This window comes from Sciurus carolinensis (assembly GCF_902686445.1).
Source record: "Sciurus carolinensis chromosome 14 unlocalized genomic scaffold, mSciCar1.2 scaffold_115_arrow_ctg1, whole genome shotgun sequence".
NCBI classification, from domain to species: domain Eukaryota; kingdom Metazoa; phylum Chordata; class Mammalia; order Rodentia; family Sciuridae; genus Sciurus; species Sciurus carolinensis.
Genome location: NW_025920107.1, coordinates 2,593,928 through 2,614,289, shown reverse-complemented (window position 1 = coordinate 2,614,289; position 20,362 = coordinate 2,593,928). Strand labels below are relative to the sequence as shown.

The 20,362-nt window shown below is 38.1% G+C and overlaps 1 long non-coding RNA gene and 1 other non-coding gene across 2 annotated transcripts in view; both read right to left on the bottom strand.

The window, feature by feature from the left end:
- Positions 1-15,735, bottom strand: part of LOC124973267 (uncharacterized) — a 65,719-nt gene extending 49,984 nt beyond the window's left edge. Inside the window, exon 1 of the long non-coding RNA XR_007106658.1 lies at positions 15,610-15,735. This is a non-coding gene — a long non-coding RNA (uncharacterized LOC124973267). The remainder of the gene's footprint in view (positions 1-15,609) is intronic.
- On the bottom strand, positions 8,714-8,785 carry Trnav-uac (transfer RNA valine (anticodon UAC)). Its single transcript has one exon. It is a non-coding gene; the product is annotated as a tRNA-Val (tRNA).
- Positions 15,736-20,362: the final 4,627 nt, after the last annotated feature.

Sequence of the window (20,362 nt, the reverse complement as noted above, 5' to 3'; positions counted from 1 at the left end):
ACCTAAAAAGACACTATGCAGTAACTCCATGACTTGAGTTGCCTTTATTTACCTGTGTAGTCTTTCTGGCCTAAGTAACCCAAATAATTTTAGTATCCCCCATAACAATTGAAATCTCCATTATCAGCATAGCTTTTATTTCTTTTATTACCTCTATTACCTCTCCAAATTTTATGAACTCAAAAGCCTAAATAAATTTAGTAGTTCTGAAGTTCTGCATAGGCTCTATGGCATTAATTGCCTTTATGACCTGAATTACCTGCATTTTGTGCAAAATCTCTAATGCCATGATAAGCCTTTATGGCCTCTTTAATTTTTATGACCTGCATAGCATCTAAGCCCTGAATAGCCTCAATCCTCTGTGCAAAATCTATAACCTACATAAACTTAATAGTCTGAGTATTCTAAATGAGCACAGTATCTTATCTGACCTGTGTAACTACTACAGTCTTTGTAATTACTATGGTTTAGTAGACTCTATGACCTGTATAGCCTCTTTGTCCTTTGTATCATATGTTACCTGAGTAACCTGTGTGTCCTGAATAACATTTATAACTGGAATAGCCTAAATTATCTCCCTCACCTGTGTGGGCTTATTACCCTTAATGACTTTAGTAGCCCATGTACATGCATAGTTATTATGATCTGTGTAACTTCTATGATCTCAGTAGTTTCTATGCCTTGTGTACCCTCTGTTCTATTCAGCTTTTTTTGCTACTGTGACATAATAATCTGGCCATCACAATGGTAGAAGAAAAAATGTTTACTGGAGGGCTCACAGTTTTAGAGGTCTTAGCCCAAAGAAGGCTAGCTCCATTCCTCAGGGCTCAAGGTGAGGCTGAACATCATGACAAGAGAGGGTGGTGGAGGGGAACAGCTTCCATCATCAGAAAGCAGAGAGAAAGTGGGGGACTCCACATTCCAGATACAAAATATATACTCCATAGCCATGCCCCCAATGAACCACTCCCTCCAGTCATACCCTACCTACTTCCAGTGACCACTCAGTTAATCCCATCTGGGATTTATTCACTGATTGGTTTAAGACTCCCACAAGCCAATAATTTCTCCTCTGAACCTTCTTGCACTGTCCCATATGAGAGCTTTTGAGGGACACCTCACATTCAAACTATAACACCCTCTTTGACTTATGTAGCCTCTATGATGAGTTTAGCCTCTGAGAACTACAAAGCTTGTTTTTCAAGAATAGCCCTATTATATGCAGAGCCTCCATGGCCAACATAATCTCTATGTCCTGCTAGTCTTTATCAACTACAGAGGTATTATGGCATGAAGAGTCTGTATTATTTGCATATTCCCTATGACCTATGCATTACCTGTGTCCTGAATAGCTTCTATGGCCTGAGTATCTTCTCTAGCCTGTATAGTCTCTTAGAACTGAGAAGAGTTTATGACCTGGGTTTCTTCTAGAACCTGTGTATCCTCTGTGTCCTTTGAAGACTCTATGGCCTAAGTAGACTCTGTAGCCTTAATAGCATCTTTTCCATAAGTAGAAATTTTTCTGCCTACCCTGTATGACCTTATTAGTGTATATCCTCTGTGACCCGCATGTCTTTTATAACCCGAGTAGCCTAAATGATATCCCTAGCCTGTAGGGCTTTATTAGACTAAATTCACTTAACAGTCCCTATGATTTTGAACCTTGTATGACCCGCATTTCCACTATGACCTGAAAATCCTCCAATATCTGCATAGCCTGTATGATGAAAATTACCTCTATGACATTGTGCAGCTTCTGTGATTTCTCTAGGCTATATATCCTGTATAGTCTTGAAGACCTGAATAGACAGTAAGACCTGGGTAGAATCAAAAAGCTCAGTGCCTCTATGCTTGTATAGCCTTTTTTTTGCAAATACCTTTTCCTGCATAGACTCCATGACCTTCATAGACTTTATGGTTAACATGGCTTACTCTTGTTGTGAGTATCCTCTGTGATTTATGGTGTCTCCTTGGCTTATGTAGCATTTATTATCTGTTTAAACTCTATGACCCAAGTAACTTCAATGACATGCATAGCTTCTATTACTAGTGAAGTCCCTATCATTGGTGTAGTATCTATGATTTCCAGAGTCAATATGGTCAGTGTAGGCTCTACAATTGAAGTAGTATCTATGACCTGCATAGACCCAATGACCTGCATAGCCTCTGTGTCCTGTATAGTTCCACAACCTATGTTGTCTTTATGACTTGAGTAGCCTAAATGACCTCTTTAGCCTCCATGATCTCAGGAACCACTTTGAACTGTATAACTTCTATATCTAAGAAGACACTTTAGTTGTCCTTGCCTCTATTACCTGTGCAATTTAAATCAACTTAATAAACTTGATCACATTTTTTTCCTCATTCTGTGTAGCCCATATGGTTTCTGTGTCCTGAGTAACCTGTATAAAGTGTATATTCTTATGTACTGAGTAGTCTAACTCAACTAATTAAAACCTGTTATCTGCATACCCTCAAAGGATGGAGTAGCCTCTATGTCCTGAAAGGCCTCTTTGACCTGTGCAGATTCTAGACCTATCTATATCTGTGTCCCGAATGACCCATATTACCAGCCTACACCCTATTAAATGAGAAGCCCAAGTATTCTGCATATCTTCAATGGACTAAGAAGACTTTTACACCTGTGTAGCCTGTATGAGCTGTGTAGCCTCTATGACCCAAATAGCTATTATGACCAGACTATCTTCCATAACCTCTATAGGGGTCTATGACCTGAGTAGCCCTTATGACCTGTATAATTCTTGTGGCTTGAGTAACATTTTTGCCTTGGTAGCCTCTGTGACCTGAGTAGACTGAGTAGGCTGTGTCACCAGCATAAACTCTCTAGGACTTTTTAAAGTCTCTATGGCCTATGTAGCTTCTATACCCTGAGAACCCTCTGTGGCCCATGTAGCTTTTATGACCTGAGTACCTCCAAGACCTAGAAGGCATCCTTGGCCTTAATAACCCCATAATCTGAGTAACTTTTTGTAACTGAGTAGCCTTAACTTCTATGACCTGCATAGCATTTATGGCTTGCACAACTTCTATTTCTGGAATAGTCTGGTGTTAGTAACCTCTATTTTCTGTATAACATGTATGAACTGAATGTCTTCCATGATTTTTATATATTCTATGACATAAGTTGTTTATCTGACATGAGTGGCTCCTATGAATTATGTAGCTTCTATGGGCTGAGAAGAATGTGTACCTGTGTACCCTCTATGTGCTGAGTATTCCCTATGACCAGTATAACCACTATTATTTCATTCCTCTAAAACTTGTACAGAATGTGTAGCATGTATGACCAGTATAACATCTAGGACCTGTATTTCTTCCAGGACCCACACAGCCTTTATGCCCTGGGTAGCTATCATTATATATAACACCTTTGGATGGAATAGCCTTTATGACTGGCATAGCATCTGTGACTCCTGGTGTTTCTATGGCACAAGTTCAACAGAGTGCTTATTGCACACATATTCTCCAAGACCTCCAATTTCACAGTGGACAAAGTAACCACTTTAACCTGGGTAACATCTATAAACTATGTGTCTTAAATGGACTGCATAGACATTATGACATGTTCAATGTCTAGGATATATGTATCTCTATGCCCTGTTTAACCTCTTTGTTGTGTGTGATCTCTATGACCTTAGAGCTAGGGCCATAGCTTCTATGCCCTGAATAGCCTACATGGCCTTGACCTCTATGAACTACTTAGCCATAGTGGCTGGGTAGCCTTTATGACCAGGGTAGTTTTCATGATCTTTGTAACATAAATTACCTGCCTATCTGCAATAACCTGCATAGCCTCTATGATCTGTGTAGCCATTGTGACTTTCACAGCATCTATGCCTGTGTATTCTGTAGGACATGAATAGTCCATATAGCCTGCTTTTAATCTATGGCCTTAAAAGCCTGTGTGACCTGCACAGCCTCTATGAATCTCATAGCCTTTATGGTCTAAAAAGTTCAATTACTTTAGTATCCACTATGAATTTTCAGATTTTATGCCCTGAGTATTCTCTGGGAACTGTGTGGCCTCTATGACGTTAGTACTCTCTATGACTTGCATAGACTTTATATCCTATTATGACCTTGGAAGGTGCTATGTCCTCTGTATCCTAGATGAATTGAGTAGACCAAATTACTTCTTAGCCTCTATGGCCTTAGTAGACTAAATAAATTTAGTGTATTCTATGACCTCAGTAGCCTCTGCGATACACAGAGCCTATGTGCTTGAGTAGCCCCCTATAAACACTATAGACTTTATGACCTATGTAACCTTTATTGTTTGAGTAGCCTAAATGACCAGCAAGTCTCTATGATTTTATTGGCCTATATGACCTTAGCCTGTATTAGCTGACTAGCCTCTATTTACTATAAAAACTCTGCATCAAAAAAGCATGTCTGTCCTCTGTAACTCTATGTGATTAATAGATTATATAATCTCTGTATCATCTTTGGCTTATATATTCTTTTTGACTATGAAGATCTTTATGGCCAGTATATCCTCTATTGTCTGTGTACCTTCACTTCAATAGAATCACTTCTATTACCCATTTTCCTCTTGTGACCTGAGTAGACTCTATAAATAGTGCAACCTCTATGACCTGCATAGAATCTATGGAATGAATAAATTCAATTGCCTGCACAGCTTTTATGACCTGTGTATTTCTTATAAACCGTGTAGCCTATTTGGCATCAATAGTCTCTAGAAAAAACAGTATCCACTATGACCTTTGAAGTCTATGGCCTGTATAGCCACCATGAATTGCATAGTCTCTATGAACTAGGTAGCCTTTATGGCCTGAGTATTCTCCATGGCCTGTAGAGTCTCTATTAACTGCATAATCTCTATGGCATGATTAGCCTCAAGTACCTATGTAGCCTCTTTGGCTTGAATAACCTTATGTACTAAGCACTCTGTATGGCTATAGTAGCCTTCATAAACTTCATAACCTCTGTGACTTCTCATATCTCTGTGTCAAAAGTGGGTCCTATGCCCTTGAGTAGCATAAAGAGTTTGAGTACCATCTTTGGACTGTATAACCCTTAAGATCAAAGTTGGTTCTATAAACTCTGTAGCCACTGTAGCCTGCCTCTCTTCTATCAGCTAAGTAGCATCTATAACCTGTGTAAGTTTTGTGACATAGTAGCTTTTAACCAGAATACACTCAATTACCTGTGCAATCATGATGGCCTGAGAAATCAAAATGTAAGATAATGGCCTTAGTAGTGTGAATGACCTTTTTATCCATATGATTTTTGTAGCCCCTCTGACCTGCATAGCCTCTATGATCTTGTAGCCTCTATGGCCCAGGTATCCTCTTTGACCTGAGTGGCTTTTATGGTTGGCACAACCTTTATGACCTAAGTAGCCTCTTTGACCAGTAAACCTTCCATGATCCCTGCAGACCTAAAAAGACTCTAGATCCTGAGTAGCCTTTATGGCCTACATGCACTCTATGGCTTGAGTAGCCCCTATGACCTGCATAACCTCTTTGATCTAAGTATCCTCCATGACCTATGAAACTTCTATGACCTGATTAGTCCCTAAGACCTGTGTAGTATGTCTGACCTAAATAATCTCTACTGTCTGCTTCCAGTCTATATCTGAGTAGCATCTTGGAACTGAGTAGTCTCTCTCAGTAGCACAACCTCTCTGACCTGTGTAGCCTCTGTGACCTGCATTTTTTTATGGCCTGGATTTCCTTAATTACCAATGTATTCACTATGGTCTTAGTAACTTCTATGCCCTGTCTGTGACTTAGTATTCTCCATGACATTTGTATCATTTATAAATTATGCAGTCTACATGTCCTGAATAATTCCTATAACTTGTGTACAATTTATCACCTGGAAAACCTCTGTTTTTCACTTAAACCCCTAAACTGATCATACAGCTTGAACTGAGTCAATCTGCAGCCAATATAACCTCTATTACTTAAAAGCATCTAACATCTGCATAAACTCTAAGGCCAATGTAGCATCTACAACCTGTGTAATATCTAGTACATGTGTATGACTCATCACATGCATAGCCTGTATAGTGTACACAGTAAAACATGTGTTGCCTTTATGGCGAGATTAGCCTAAATGACCCTTATAATTTCTATGATCTCAGGAACCACTATGACCCATGGTGCCCTTATGATCTGCACAGCATTTACTGCCTGCTAAGCCTGAGTCCTGAGTGACACATAAGATTTTTGTAGCTTATATAGCCTGAATAACCTAAATGACCCATATGACCTACAAAGTCTGTAAGTTTTCAATAGTGTCTAACAATGGATTAACCTGTATGACCTTCATATTCTCTATGACCTGAGTAAATTCTATGATGTGTGCATTATTTATACCCTGAATAGTCCATTTCTTTGCAAATTCTATAAATTTCATAGGTTCTTTGGATTTAAAGGATAAATGAGCTTAGTAACTGATATGATTTGTGTATTCTTTGTGTCCTGTGTTGCCTCTTTGACATGAATATCCTTTAGGATGTGACTATTCTCTATGGCCAGAATCAGCACTATGGTATGTGTAACCTGTATGGCCTGAGTGGCCTCTGTGAACTGTATCACATCTATGACCTGGGTATACTCTATAGCAAGCATAGCTTCTATTACCTGCATGTCTTTATATCCTGAGTAGCCTAGTAGATCTGAATAGCCTCTATGAACTTAGTGGTCTAAATGACCTTAGTATTCCCTATAAAATGTATAGGCAGTATGAACAGCATAACCTCTATAATTTGAACAGGGTCTCTGGCCTGCATATACTCTCTGACTTGTATCACTTCTATGGCCTGAGTACCCAAAATGATCATAAAACTCATATGCCCTGTGGTGTTTCTGTAGTCAGAATAGTTTCTATGACTTGTACAGCCTTAATATCCTGTGTACCTTCTATGGTCAAAACAATCTCTATGACTTCCATAACCTTATGAGCTGAGAAGCATAAATGACCTCAATAGGCACTATGAACTTCATAGCCTCCATGAATCATGTAGCCTCCTTGACCTTCATAGGACTTATATGCACAGTAACCTACCTGGCCTGAGTAATGTCTAGGTCCTGTTAACCTCTGTGAATTGCATACCTCTTTGACCTGCATAGACTCTATGATCTCTGTAGACTTTGAGTTTTACTACTTACTCTCTGACCTAAGTAGCTTCTTAAACCATCATAACCTCTGATTTATGCAGCCACTATGGTCTGTGTAGCCTCTATCACCAATGTAACCACAGTAACATTCAGAGCCTCTATAATCTGTGAAGCCCCCTGCACCTGCATTGCCTCTAAGACCTGAATTGTCATTAAAGTCTCAGAAGTTTTTTTAACCTGCAAAATTTCTATGATCTGTGTAATATTATCTGTAATATGCATGTTTTTCATGACCTACCATAGATCCACTGTCCTGCATATCCTCTCTGGTCTAAGTAGCCTAAATGGACTGAGTAACCCATATGACCTGTGTAGTATTAATAGTCTGAATGGCCTCTATGGGTTGAGAAGCCCTTATGAATTGTGTAAAATCTAGGACCTGAGCAGTCTCAAAAAATTGAGAAGGCTTTTATGGCCTCAATAACCTCTACAGTATGGGTAACATCTATTACCCTATATCATTTATAACCCATGAAGCATCTATGATCTATGTAATCCTGCCAGCATTTATGAGCTCCATAGGCTTATGCCCTATGTAAAATATGGAATTAGTAGCCTGTAAGGACTTGGTAGTCTCTATGACCTGAACATCCATTGTGACCTGGGTATTCTGTGTGATCTGCGTAATCCCTATTACCTAAGTAATCTGTATGACTTGCATATTTTCTGTGTTCTGAAGACTCTGGTCCTCCATATCTTGATTACCTGAATAACTTTTATTAACTCAAAAACCTCTATGTCCAATATAGTTTCTATAATCTGAGTATCCTCTATGACCAGAATAACTTTTAGGACTTGCACGACCCCTAAGAACTGTGTGAGTTTTATGACCTGAACAGCATAACAAAATTTCAGAAAGGAAAGAACATAATCTCTATGGTGTGTGCATGTCTTGGCTCCAGGATATGAGTCAGATATTAATTAAACAAGCTCACAGCCCTTCTCCCAGGCAGGGATTTCATGCATCCATCTTCTCCAGTAACATTATAGTATTGAAATTACCCTTCCTGGACAGTAGTACAAGGATATGAATTGGTCACACCTTGGTAGCTAGGAATCACAGCAAGGGTATTCATCTGTAATAACACTAGGCGAAGCTAGCAAAACATAGGAAAGTAATAACTAAAGAAGTAGGAGATCACCAGGATTACAGGTGTCAGATATAAGCTGCCAGGTGTCATTCAGGGCAATAAGGAGGAAAAAAAATTCTGATGAAGGAGAACTGCTTTTCTTAGGGAATTGACATGATCATGTTCCAGAGAGAAAATATTATGTAAAGTATCCAGGCCTGTGTCCCAAGTTCATAATTCTGAGGGCTATCCTCTACTACATTTAGAGCACTGCAAGTTCCCAAGGTTAGACAAATGACTGGATAGATTTTTTCCACCTGGGGAACCAATGACTGCACTAATGGAATTGCCTCTCTGGAACACTGGTAGTAGGGAAGCTAAAGGTTTCAACAGAGTTAGGGAAAAAAACAGGATGCAAAATTGCAAAATATGGGTAGCTTAGCATTCATCAAATTAGTTTTCTTTTTTTTTTGGGGGGGGGGCTGGGGATTGAACCCAGGGCCTGTGCTTGTAAGGCAAACACTTTACCAACTGAGCTATCTCCCCAGCCCTCAACTTAGTTTTCAAAAAGTACAACTTTAGGACATGGGACTTACTCTTTCTTGGTCAGGTTGAGGAAGAGGTGGATTTGTTCTGGCTGGGATGTCATGTAAGGAACGAAGGATAAGTGAGGTAGACTGAAATAAAATGTTTTAGCACATAATAAAGGAGACTAATAAAATTAAAATGCAAGTGGTAGATATCCTGAGACCATTACTGTTCAAAAAAGGGAGCATGAAATCGCCAGAAGGTGGAGAAAATTTTATCATTGGGAGCAAGTTCCTTGGCATCAGGTTGGAGTCATTATTTTAGGCTCGCAGGCAGAATGCTAGACTCATTGTTGAGTATTTGAATGACAAGTTTGGAGGATTTTGGAATCTCCTTAGTGACCTGTTTGGCCTCTATTACCCAAGTATCCTCTAGGAACTTAGAAGTATCTATGACATGAAAGAAAGAAATCACATGTATACAAATAGGTAAAGAAGAACTCAAACTATCACTATTTGCCAATGATATAGTTCTATATTTGTAAGATCCAAAAACTTCCAATGAAAATCTTCTGGAACTAATAAATGAATTCAGCAAAGTAGCAGGATATATGGACAATACCCATAATTCAATTGCATTCCTATATATCAGTAATGAATCCACTGAAAGAGAAATAACACTACACTGCTCATAATCATCGCAAAAAATAAAGTACTTGGTAATCAAACTGACAAAAGTGGTGAAAAATTTCTACAATGAAAACTACAGAACACCAAAATTAAAGAAATTGAAGATCTTAGAAGATGGAAAAAATGTTCCTAGATAGGCAGAATTTACTTGATCTTTTCATGTTAATCCCATAATTTTTCAAAGTTCTGTTCATGAATTTTTACTATCTTCTTTGTGTGGTCAACCTTATTTTCAACATTAAATATTTTGTCTTTATTGTCTAAAGTTCTGTCTTCCAAATGGTCTAGGCTGTGTGTGATATTTTCCATTGAATTTACAATTGACTAATTTATAATTGATTGATTCCTTCATTTTGAGGATTTCTACTTGCTTTTTCCACAATCTCTAACTCTTTATTGATCTTTAACTTCTTGTATTTCTCTTTGATTTAACTCTGTATACCATCCTGTACTTGGCAGATCAAATTGACTATGGACATTCTAAACTTCTTGGATATTTATTCTATTATGTTGTCAGTGGATTCTCTTATTGGGGAATCTTGGCTTGTTTGTGGTGTTTTGTTCCATTATTTTTTTATATTGTAACCCCAGTTGCAGCCAAACCTATAGGTACCCTGGCACTGAACCTCCAGGTCCTGGTTGGTGTCCCCAGACAGGGCAGTGTACCCCAAAATGGCAGTGGAAGCAAACTATTGCCACTCCACACAAACCTACACTGTGGCCAGTGTCTCAAAATGGGTGTGGACATGTGCAACCAAACCTGGAGTGTTCCTGGCAATACATTTCTGAACAGTGGTGGAAGTTGTAGTAGCAGGAATCGGTGGCAGCAACCAGGAGGTCAGCAGCAGCTGCAGACATCCGTGGTGTTGGCAACAGTTGGGAGAACTATGGCAGCAGTGGCAGCAGCAGTGGCTGTGGCTGCAGCTGCAGGAGCACCCAGAGACAACTCTGGGTGACTTTCTGGGAGTTGCAGTGGTTTTGGTGAGAGCAGTGTCAGTGATAGCAGGAGCAGCAGCAACAGCAGCAGCAGTATAGATGGCAACCAGGCATTTGAGGTAGTGATGAGGGCAGCAGTGACTTCTTGGCCATATCAACTGTGACAGTGTCAACATCAGCAGCAACACCCAGAGAAAAGACCTCCAGGCACCCATGGCAGTGACTTCAGGGGCAGCTGGGCCCCAAGAGAAAGCTTCAGGGAAATGGCAGCAGAAATGACTGTATTATCCCTGATGAACTATGTAGTGTGTATAAATTGAGTAGCTTAAATAAACATATTAGCCCCTATGACTTGTGTAGCCTCTCTGGCCTGATTATACTGTATGACCTACATAATCTTTATGACTTGTGTATTCTCTATGGATTGAGTAGCCCAAATGTCCTGAATATCTGCTATGACTTCTATACTGTGTATGGACTACTTACCCTCTGTGTCTTTCATAGTATCTATTGCCTGGGCACCCTCTATGTCCTGATTTAACAAAGTGATCAAGGTAGCCTTCATTACATGTATGTATTCTATGACCTTTAAATGACTCCATGACCTCTGGAATATCTGTGTCCTGAGTTGTCTCTGTGAACCATGTAGCCTCTATGATCATTGTAGTCCATGTATCCTCCATAACCTTTTTCACTGAAGAGCCTGTATGCCCCAGATAGCCTCTGTGACACAAGTGCAGTCTATGACCAACTCAGCCTTTATTACCTGCAAATCCTTTTTGGCCTTCATTGTGAAATTACCTTAGTAGCTTCCATGACCTTTATAAAGTGGGTAGTCACTATGACCATTATAAGTAGCCATTATGACCTGGGTAAACTATGATTGTGTACCCTCTATAGCCAGTGGAGTTTGTTATTGAATGTTTGGTTCTTGTTCCCAGTGCCTAGTCAATAAAGCTAATAAGAGTTTTGAAAGAAGGAAAAATAAGGTTTATTGCTTTACATGCAATGGAGTAACATAAAGAACTCCTGTCCCAAATGCTCTGATTCTGCCTATCAGGGAGAACAGAGGGTTTTCAAAGGTTACAATACAGGTCTTTCCTGCAGGCTATTGTGATTCACTTGCTAGTTTGGGGACAAGCCATTCTTTCAATCTTCTTGTACCATCCCTGAAATCTGAATTACTTGGCTCCTCAGTTGGGTATGTACTCAAATACAGATAACTTGACCTCAGACAGGGAAAAGGTAATCTTGTTCTTCCACTCAGGTTAGGAAGGGGAAGAGTGTGAAAAGATAAAGAAAAACATGTCCATTTTAAAATAAGCCTCAGTGGCAGTGCTGTAAGGCTATATTGAAATCTTAAGTTGGACCACTGTTACTTAATGATTTAAGCAACCCGAATGACTTGAGCAGTCCATGTGACTTGTGTGACTTGAGTAATCTCTATGGGTTGAGTAGATTAAATGACCCAAAATATACTTTTCTATATTTTCAATTTAAAGTTTTTCTATATTGTTTTTCATATGTCATTCTTCAGTCCATTTTGTATTGATTGTTGCATATGTTATAGAGAGGTAACTATTTTTATATGGATTTGTATTTTTATATGGATTATCAATTCTGATGTGGTCTTGTTAGGTGCTAATGTGAGTCAACAATGTCCTCACTCTAACTCATGGTTTACTATAAAAGACAACCAATAATGACCCACATTTTCTTCCTGCCCCTTCCCACACATAAGCAATGAACACCTTTATTTCAAGGATAGTTGGGTGATAATGATAGGACATAAGTGCTTGAACCTATTCTTAATGGGGCATTTCATTTACACTAACTTCATAAAGTTTTCATACCATTCTCTCTTTGCTACTAATGAGAATTCATTTGTAAAGCATTTACATATATTGGGGAGTGGGGTGTGTGGTGGGAGTGTGGTGGAGGGCAGTTGTGATTTCCAGCCCAATTTCTTTATTGTTTTTGGCTTATTTATTATTTCAAAAACATTTTAAGTCCATTTTAATAATATTCAATATATATTGGTTAGTCTCTGCTATTCATGTTTTTTTTATGTAAAATGATCAATTTCATCTAAGTTTTCAAGTTTGTTATTGTAATGTTATTTGTTGCATTTTAATTAAAAAAAACCTCAACTGTATTTGTGATTTTCTATTCCTCTATTTTCTGTTAATGCTCATGCCTTTTCTGTCCCCATTTAAAAGTCAATGTAGCTATTAGCCTGTTAGGGGGTTTTGATTAAAATGACAGCTTTTAAAAAATTCTTTCTCCTCATCTTGGTTTTTAATTATAACTTTACATTTTCACTAATGGTACTTTTATGTTTTTTATTTACTTTTTTTTTTGCCATGTTGTGATGGTGCCCAGGATTTCACATGTGCTAGATAAGTGCATTACCATTGAGATACATCCCCAACCCTTATACATTATATTTGTCAGTATATTTCATAATTTTTGTGCTCTTATTTCTCTCTTTTCATGCCTTTTTTCTGGGTTCACTTCCTTTTGAGAGTGAGCATGTACCAGTAATAAACTGTTTTTGTTGTTTATCTGAAAACATCTGTTACTCTGTTTTGTCTTTACTGCTGAGGAGTATAGTACACGTGGGAATAGAATCCCAGAAAAGGTGATTTTTTCTCCTTCTTGGGACAGCATCTCTTTAAGTTCCCCAGGTTGACTTTGAACTCATGGGTTCAAGTAATCATCCTACCTCAACTTCCCAAGTAGCTGGGATTTCAGGCACCAGGTATAAGAAAGAAAATTTAAGAAACATTTCTTTATTATGCATCCCACATTTAAAATTAGACCTATTGTGTGATTATTTGAAAATATGCTTATCCTCCTCCAGAATGACTTTTGCTTGTTTTGTTCTCTGTTGTATCCTCAGTCCTAGAACAATGCCAGACACACAGTTTCTAATTCATTATTATCATACAAAATCATTATCAATGGTTCAATAAACAGGATGATTTTGGTATATCTTTGCTTCACTTTCATCTTCTGCCATTTCCTCTATTACCTAATTCAGTAAACTACATTCTTCCACATATTTAATTCTGAAATTTAACCAAAAAATTTAATTCTCCTTTCCTGGTTATTTCCAAAATCCAAAAAAAAAAATTGTCTTTGTGAACATTGTCATTCATGATAGACTTGTGATGTCAATACTGACAAACAACAGTGGAAGGCCATGAAGAGTCAGCTGTGTGCACAAGTCACCTTATAAGAGAAGCTACCACACAGAGAACTCACCACTTATATAAAACCACTGGCCTGACATGCTGTCTTGCAAACCCACTTCTATCAAAAATTTAGCTCTTCCTCTAAGATTAGATTTAGTTATTTTAGATTTAATAATTAATGACTAATAAATGTAGCCATTCAACAATCAGAGCTCACTATGTCTCAAATAACTCCAAAAGTGCCAATAATTATTTTTTATAAAATACTTAAACTGTGCATTTTTCCAATGAAACTCCAAATATTCCTTTGTTCCTTTGGTATACCAGAAGCCACCCTGGCCTGGAACTAGCTGTTGTATGTTGAAATCATATTCTATGTTATTTCCCAAAGTAAACTTTCTTATTATTTGTTATTTCCAAAATTAAACCTTCTTGCATAAAGATTCATTTTTATCCCCCACACTTTTGCCATCTTTAAAGATAACATTCTAATAAATTAAGTATGATTTTCTACCTGGCTAATCACTTGACCAAAAGCTAGGGACCATCATTGGTAATGAAGCTTAGAAGATAAGGAAAACCACCATGGTTAATGGGGAATGCTGACAATTTGTATTGGCTATATTTGAAATACATGTATTATGTAGGAACTTAGCAGTTCTGCAGTAGAACAAATTGGTATGGATGCTTGCTATGGTGATTTCTTGTGCCAGTTTTTCAAAACTACGTTTCTGTATTCAGTGGATGGTCATGCTTTTGTCTTTGTGGTTTGGATACATATTTTAAAAATCAACAGTGAAAAAGTACATTATCAGAAAAAGTACATTCTCATTAGAAAAATGAGTTCTGAGATTCTATTGTTAATGAAATTTATATTGAAAATATAATACCACAAATGTTGATGTACTTTGCCATCCATATTGGTGAAACAATTGAGCATAAGAAATCTAAGCATTCAATTCTGTTCAAAAAGGATCAGTGTAAAACATGAGATATGTGAAAATACATGGTTTAACAAGTATAACTGTAAAAGTATGTTTAAAGATGTTTGAACTCAACCAAAGATAACGTTTCAAGATGTATTTTGCTCTATTTTTATCTTTAAGTTTTTTATGCACTAACAAATGTGAATTAATAAGTGATACATGTCAAATAAGTAAATAAAAGGAAGATCAATAGAGTAGAGGAAAGAGAATAGAGGTAGAGGGAGAGAGAGAGGGAAAGCTGAAGGGTATGGAGTAAATAAAATTCCATGCTTGTTTGATTTTGTCCAAATGAACCCAATTATTATGTATGACTGTAATTCTCTAAGTAAAACAGAAAGAAAAACAGTATATGGCAGTTTTATTAGAACTCCACAGATAATAAAACAATTCCATTTTATACCAATGCCATCACATACTTCAAATAAAAAATCAATTAATTCCTGAAAAAGTTTGTTTTTAATTTCATTTATGAAATTAAAACAGCCACTAGAATTTTATTTAGTCAAAATTTAATCTGACATCACTCTGAAAGCTAAGTTAAAATTAGCTATCATATTCTATCAACTGAAACAGAAGCTGCAACTATCAATGTCTACACACACACAGAAGCACCGACACAGACACCCAACATAGACTGAATGAAACAGAATTATAAAATTTTAGTTCTGTAGCTCTTGGGAAAAAAACAACAAAAATTTCTGCATGATATTATGTCTTTTTGCTCTTTGGAGCCATTATCAGTAGCTTTTAAAAATATATGCCCTTTGAAATACTATTTTATAAATCAACCCAAAGATGTTAGTGTGACATTTAACATTTTGAAAACAACATCCTATATTTTAGTTGAAATTTACTCAAAGTCTGAAATTTTAGTCAAATAATAAGTTAATGGGCAGCTAAAATATAATCCTTTAAGATTTTAGCCCATTGAAATAATTCAGAACAAAGCTTGAAATATGAAAAAAAAGGGATGACTTTCTTGCATAAATATTCATGAAAAAAGACACTGGAAGGGAGGGGCAGAAAGACAGTACCTGCAAACATTTAGGTTTTGAAATATTCTCCTTTTCTCCAAGAGCAGACCCAGATGGCACCTACTGTAGCTTCCTCCTCAGGTTCCTAGGTGGTGCAGTTGGTGCAGGAAGTCACTGGATCCTCCGTGAAATTGCAGGCAGGCAGGCGGGGTGAGTTTGAAAGGAAAGAGCTGGAAGGGGCGGGCCGGGGCGGAGTTGCCTCTCTCCACCAATCCGCGGAGGATGGCGGGCACAGCAGCGGCCCTAGAGGCAGGTGTTGTGGGTCTGTGCTTGAGCCTGGGCCCCAGTGTTGTCTCCTTGAAGAGCCTGCGTGGGTTGGGCGCTCTTTGTTATCAGTGAGAGATGCCAGCAGTCAGGGGAGAGGGGGTATGCAGAGCGGTTGTCACCAACAGTCTCCCCCGGGGCCTTCAAGGGTTCCAGACACAGCTCTGCAGTTCCGCCGCTCCCCTGCTGAGCTCATTCCCACCGAGGGGCAGTCGCCATGGCCTACCCACCTGGGCGCCTGGGGTGCTCGGCTCTTCATTCAGCTGAGGCATGGTGCCCCCTGAACTGGCGGGTCTGGAGCGACCCCTGGGTAGCGACCCCGGTGCCCACCCTCTGGGGCCCCGTTTAGCGCAGAATACCCTCGGCCCACCACACAGTGGTGGGCGACAAAGTTCAGCCCAGGCAACCGCGGGTGGTGGGCGATGCAGGAGTCCAATTGCATTAGTTCTGGGAGGTGTGCAAGGTAGGGGTCACTGGGGAATGGTGGGACTGGCCTACACGTGGGCCCAGGCATGGTGGCGCCTCCTCAGTGGCCTAGGGTGGGAACAGTCAGGGGGGCCGCCCGGTGACCTAGGGTGGGCACAGGCTGGGTAATCTCTGGCTTGTGGGCCTGGACCCAGGGGCACAGCATCCAAACTTGGTGAGCGCCAGCTTCTGGGTCCCCGCCTTTCCCTTGGAGTCACAGAATTGGGACTGTGAGTCTCTAGGTCTGAGATGCGGTCTGCCTTTAATCTGCAAAGAATCAAGTTGAGAGGAAACTGACCATGCTACTGCTCTTTCTTCCTTAATCAAAGCCATGTGAAAACTTTAAAGCTGTGACCCCGCCCTCCACTCCTTGAAAGATCGTCAGAGACCAGTCCCATTCCTCTGATTAAAGGTGGGTTGATGAGTGTCTGAGTCTCAACACCACAGTCTTGTTAACTAAGGATGAGTGACATCGAGGTGGACTTGAAAAGTCAAGTGCCAGTCACCAAACCCACACTTTCAGTCCTCTGTCCTGGGCCCCATCCTCCATGTCCCCCAAGGCCTTTTTCCCCACCCCAAGTGGGTGTTGTGCAATCCCTGAAGCAAAACTTTCAGTGTCCACAGCTTTGTCACTCCACTGTTTCTCCCTCTTTGACTGTTCAGAGTACAGTAGTGATCTCTAAAATAGGTAGGAGAATGCTGATTTTAAATTACCTTTTTTAAATGGAGGTGCAATCTCTTGTGCAAGAGCTTTCCCACCTAAATCTGAATTCTCAACTAAAACTTTATCAACCCTGCTAGTTGCATCTTTCACAGAAGACCCCTATTTGATGGGGTCTTTAAAACACAGTAGTGAACTTGTTTTGCTGCCAGCTACTTTAGAAAAATTAACTGTACTATTCATTACCTCTATCCTGAAATACTGGTCATTTAGGTGTGCCAGTGATTTCAATTTGATAATGTTTAAGAGGTCTGAACTCAAATTATGATCAGTTAGCTTGAAAACATAACTTTTAAATTAATGGTTCTCTATTGTTTTCTGCGTCATCTCCCTCAGGCTTTCATAAATTCCTCCTTTCGTGTTTAACTACATGAAAACAAATTGCTATATTTCTGGTTAACTCTTCCATTACTTGTAAAAAATTTATTTCACTTATCTGTGCTTTTTGTTTAATGATTTAGTCTGTGACAAAAGAATTGTCATTTTGTAAAATGGAATATTTGGATTGACTATTTCAGTTATTCTTGAATTTACCAGAGCTAATAGATCTCTTTGTTCATATTTTCCTATATCATTACAAGTTTCATTTAAATATTAAGGCTTAAATATTTTCAAGTATAATTTTTTCCTCCTAAACTTCTGAAGGAAGACAATGCTTCAACTTCATTAATATATATAAAATAAATTTGCATATATTTTGCATGTGAATATTGTGCTATGTGAAATAGTATTGAAATGTATAATTGAAGAAAATACTTATTGAGAATTATATGAATGTACAACCAATTTCCTTCCTGGAAAATATTTTCATGAACCATATAGAAGGTACCATTTCTGATTATTGTTTAGGCTTTCCTTTTTAATTTTTCATGCTTAATTTATCCTACTTCTATGGAAAATTTGGATAGTTTTAGGATGATTATCACTTGAATCTCATTTCAGTGTGGTTCAACCATTTACAATTTTATTTATTCGATTAAGGTAATTTTATTTTGAGGCAACTGTAGGTTTACATGTAGTTGTGTTAAAAGAGAGAGACATCTTCTGCCCACATTATGGAGAGGTGCCCACATCTCAACATTAAAGATGATATAGCTCAGGTATAGACCATTTCTGTCACAAGGACCCCTCATGTTGACCTCTGATAAACACACTCATATTCTACTGCTGCTCTCCCCATCACTCCTGGCCACCATTAATCCTTTTCCATTTTTATGAGTTTACCATTTCAAGAATGTGTAAATGAATTGTAGAATTTTGATGACCTGGGATTTGGTTCTGAAAAGTAGAAATATTTCAGTTAATTATTGCAAGTTAGTAAATGTAATTCAGAAGCAGATTCCATATTATTCTTGGTTAGAATGATTGTTGTACTTCCTAATTTTTTTCTTGGGTATGTGGGAGAGTTCAATGAGATGTAATAAGTATTTATCTGTCAAGTGAAGGTTTGAGAATTAATTACATTTTTTCTTCAAGTGAGCTCATTAGTATGATTTCCACTGAGATTTAAAAACATAGGAGTTGTCACTATCCCATGATTTTTTTGTTCTGGGGTTGGAACCCAGGGTCACCTCACTGCTGAATTACATGTAGTTCTTTTTATTTTTATTTTTTATTTTGAGGCAGAATCTTTCTAAGATGCTTAGGCTGACCTTAAACTTGCAGTTCATGTACCTAGGCATGAGCCATCATGCTTACTTGCTACACACTTTTTAATTAACAGAGATTTCCCCTTCTAAATCTTACTGTTTAAATAATTGCTGCAAATAAGTTCACTTCAGAATCATGAAAATTCAGTAACTGTACCCAGGAAAAAGTAACACTGTGATGACACATATCTGAATCAAAATATGTAGGTAGATTTCTACTAAAAGATGCAATAAAATACAGGAATACTTTGAGCACTCTATCTTCCTTTCTACTAACACTTTTAAAATATGGTAATAAATTTACAAGAGTACAAAGAAGTTCTGAATTTTTTCTAAGTATCTCAATTAGAGTTTATTTGCCTTATTTCCATTTATATTTGATCATATGACACATAGTAACAGTTCAGTTTTGGCATCTTCTATGGTTGAAGCCATACCTGACACATGATGTGTACCAAAAGCAGGGGGATTGTGCTGCCCTGGGGAAGCACATAAGCAGGATACAGATGCCCACATAATCAGCTAACTATATTAATTAGCTAAAACAGCTTCTCTTAGCAATGTACACATGATATAAGTAACAGGTTTTATGTTACCTTCCATAAAGCAAACATAGATTACTGATTTGGTGTCCTAGCAAGTTTAACATTGCCCATTTGCAGATTTTTGACTTTCCCCATGTTTTAAACAGAAATTACAAAACTATAATCAAAGATGGGTATGGTGTTCAGACAATAAATAGAGTTTTCTCTGCTTCCAGTTTTCTAACATGGACATAAGACTGTAAGTTTTACTTTTAACACCATATGAAAAGAAACAGAGAGAAAGAGGTGAGAGGGTATAGATAGAATGGGGGTGGATAAATTGGCCAAAACCAACTCATTAAGACTTGGCATAAATTTGTTTACTTCAAGCTTATTATGACCAAAGATGAAACAGCAAAACTTTTTTCATTCCATAGTCTTGTTTTGCTACACCAACTCTGCAAATGGTCTTAGTGGAACAGAGTGTCCATGAAAGAATAATATACTGTAAAAATATTACTTAATTTACATCAGATATGGGGTCCTCTCCAGTTGCCCAAGACCCTGACATCACCTAGAATGATTTTGTCTTTTTTTTGCTGAAATATGTGAGAGCTCTTCTATGGGGGATACAGGGAGAAACATTAAGTACCTTGATGCAAACTGTGTCTCAGTACGAATGGAACATAATGTACTCAGATTAAAGAGACTTTGTTTTATACACTTCTTCATCCTAAGTACATCAAACATTGCCTCCCATGTTTGAATAAATACATATGGAAATGATTGGATATTACCAGATTATGAATCTCACAGATGTCTTGATGTCTTCCCTTGAACTTCCTCTGTGAGGGAGTAAAATACTTAGGATAATTTGTTGCTAGTTATGTTGCACCAGTTTGTTGTGTTGTATGCAAAAAGGAAAGTTCAACCCCAAAAGATTGTCTTTTATTTTTCTCACCATAAGCCAGATTGAATTATCCCAATTTTTTCTGAAAAAATAAAACCACATATTTCATTTGCACCAGTCATTGAAGACTTAGCAGAAAGCTGTGTACTTCAGAAAACAGAGGAATTAACTTTTCTACAAATTTTTTTTAGCACTCCAGCACATAATTTCAATGAGAATG